The sequence below is a fragment of the Mesoplodon densirostris genome, unplaced genomic scaffold (assembly GCF_025265405.1).
Source record: "Mesoplodon densirostris isolate mMesDen1 unplaced genomic scaffold, mMesDen1 primary haplotype scaffold_37, whole genome shotgun sequence".
Taxonomy (NCBI): Eukaryota; Metazoa; Chordata; class Mammalia; order Artiodactyla; family Ziphiidae; genus Mesoplodon; species Mesoplodon densirostris.
Window position 1 is genome coordinate 2,759,939 of NW_026778196.1, and position 3,408 is coordinate 2,763,346.

Below are 3,408 nucleotides of genomic sequence, written 5' to 3' on the forward strand. Positions count from 1 at the left end.
TCCAACTGCCTTACTATCAATCTCCCAACTTGGAGAGACAGGCCCTTTAACCTCCTGGTTTGCACAGGTTCCCAATTTGGCAGAGGATGGAAGGGACGAGGGAGAACCCATGAGAGAGTAGCTGTTAGGCATTTGGACGGGCACATGTCACTCTAATTTCCCGGCAGGAAGAAGAATTAACCAAAGTCTCAGCCACCCACCGGGAACCAGTATAGGACATGATCCAAAATTTTGGACTTGCGTTCAGCTCACAAAAAAACGAGTTGAGAAATGGAGCTGAGGGGCACAGCAATTCACAAACTGGCAGAGTGATAAAGGCCAACTATCGTCCAAAAATCTGTTGAGGGAAGTCAACGAGGCGGACTTGAAAGCGAGGCAAAATAGCAGGAAACAGATTTCAAGAGGTAACTTGGAATCGCTTGTAAAGCACAGGAAGAGGGCCAAAACTTGGACAATGGTGAACTTGGCCAAAAAGGGCGTATGCGTTTTCTCCTGAATATATTCAGGAGAAAACACATACGCCCTTTTTGGCCAAGCAAGCAAGCGGGCAATGCAAATCTGCACTACAAAGAAGTATCATTTCCCACCTGTCAAAAGGGACATCCACAAAATGTGTAAAAACCAGAAAGGCAAGACAGGCCCTGGAGAACAGGGAGCCTTGTTATGCTGATGGGCGGGATGTAAATTGCCAACTGCCTCACTGGAGGATTGCATTGTGTTCCCTAAAACAAGTAAACAACAGAGCTACAGAGCCAAGGCCACTTCCAGTCTAGGGAATATACCTTGGGAAAACTGAAAATCAATAAGAAAGAGCCACCTCTAAATTTAGGGCTGCACTGACTACAAGAACCTCAACTTGGGTACACCTTAAATATCCCAGGAAATATAAAAATGGTTCAAAACATTGTGGTACTTACGTACGATGGAATATCCCTCAGCCATGAAATCAATGTCATAAGACCAGTAGCAGCAAAGTGAGTGGATTCAGGTACGATGATTCTAAGTGAAATAAGTCACACAGAAAAAGAAACTTATCATAAGATATCACTTATGAAGATCCTGTAAACATGGCTACACGTGAACTGAGTTAGGAAAGAGAACAGAGTCTCACATTTAGAAAACACTCTTATGCCTGCATAAAGGGGAAGGAGAGGTGGGGTGATGCATAAAACCAGAGTTTGATATAAGCACAGGGACCGTTTCCAAAACCAACTTTGGAATAGACAAGACCTACACCTTCCTCAGTGAAAGAGACTCAAAACCCCATATTTCCCACAGAGGAATATATCTGACTAGTAAGAATCTTAAAACCTATGTATTGATATGTCTCCATAAGGGAATCAAGTGTGTCTAGAGTGGCATAAACATGGCAGCGAGAATCAGCTCAAACCCATTCTAAAAAGGAATTTTAAAAGCAAAACCAAAAAACAGGGAAATTCTTTACAATTCCTTCAGGGTGTCTGAGGAAACCTGTAATGACCCTATCTACAATGACAGCTGGATGTGGCATAAGGCTGGAAACTTGGGACTGAGAGGATTGGTGAGATTGGGTGAGCAAATTCAGACCCTTTCAAGCAATAATGCATGGCCCCCATTCCATGGGTCCCAACTCTCCAGGTTCAAGGGAATATTACTACAGCTATAACATGTACAGGAAACCTAGAGAATGGACACACTGTGAATACGAAAGGTTTCTAAAACTCAACGAATAGTCCCTCTCCTGGTGCTCCAGTTTGACTTTCCAACTGCCTTACTATCAATCTCCCAACTTGGAGAGACAGGCCCTTTAACCTCCTGGTTTGCACAGGTTCCCAATTTGGCAGAGGATGGAAGGGACGAGGGAGAACCCATGAGAGAGTAGCTGTTAGGCATTTGGACGGGCACATGTCACTCTAATTTCCCGGCAGGAAGAAGAATTAACCAAAGTCTCAGCCACCCACCGGGAACCATTATAGGACATGATCCAAAATTTTGGACTTGCGTTCAGCTCACAAAAAACGAGTTGAGAAATGGAGCTCAGGGGCACAGCAATTCACAAACTGGCAGAGTGATAAAGGACAACTATCGTCCAAAAATCTGTTGAGGGAAGTCAACGAGGCGGACTTGAAAGCGAGGCAAAATAGCAGGAAACAGATTTCAAGAGGTACCTTGGAATCACCTGTAAAGCACAGGAAGAGGGGCACAACTTGGACAATGATGCACTTGGCCAAAAAGGGCGTATGCGTTTTCTCCTGAATATATTCAGGAGAAAACGCATACGCCCTTTTTGGCCAAGCAAGCAAGCTGGCAATGCAAATCTGCACTACAAAGAAGTATCACTTCCCACCGGTCAAAAGGGACATCCACAAAATGTGTAAAAACCAGAAAGGCAAGACAGGCCCTGGAGAACAGGGAGCCTTGTTATGCTGATGGGCGGGATGTAAATTGCCAACTGCCTCACTGGAGGAGTGCATTGTGTTCCCTAAAACAAGTAAACAACAGAGCTACAGAGCCAAGGCCACTTCCAGTCTAGGGAATATACCTTGGGAAAACTGAAAATCAATATGAAAGAGCCACCTCCAAATTTCGGGCTGCACTGACTACAAGAACCTCAACTTGGGTACACCTTAAATATCCCAGGAAATATAAAAATGGTTCAAAACATTGTGGTACTTACGTACGATGGAATATCCCTCAGCCATGAAATCACTGTCATAAGACCAGTAGCAGCAAAGTAAGGGGATTCAGGTACGATGATTCTAAGTGAAATAAGGCACACAGAAAAAGAAACTTATCATAAGATATCACTTATGAAGATCCTGTAAACATGGCTACACGTGAACTGAGTTAGGAAAGAGAACAGAGTCTCCCATTTAGAAAACACTCTTATGCCTGCATAAAGGGTCAGGAGAGGTGGGGTGATGCATAAAACCAGAGTTTGATATAAGCACAGGGACCGTTCCAAAAACCAACTTTGGAATAGACAAGACCTACACCTTCCTCAGTGAAAGAGACTCAAAACCCCATATTTCCCGCAGAGGAATATATCTGACTAGTAAGAATCTTAAAACCGATGTATAGATATGACTGCATAAGGGAATCAAGTGTGTCTAGCGTGGCATAAACATGGCAGCGAGAATCAGCTCAAACCCACTCTAAAAAGGAATTTCAAAAGCAAAACCAAAAAACAGGGAAATTCTTTACAATTCCTTCAGGCTGTCTGAGGAAACCTGGAAATACCCTATCTACAATGACAGCTGGATGTGGCATAAGCCTGTACACTTGGGACTGAGAGGATTGGTGAGATTGGGTGAGCAAATGCAGACCCTTTCAAGCAATAATGCATGGCCCCCATTCCATGGGTCCCAACTCTCCAGGTTGAAGGGAATATTACTACAGCTATAACATGTACAGGAAACCTAGAGAATG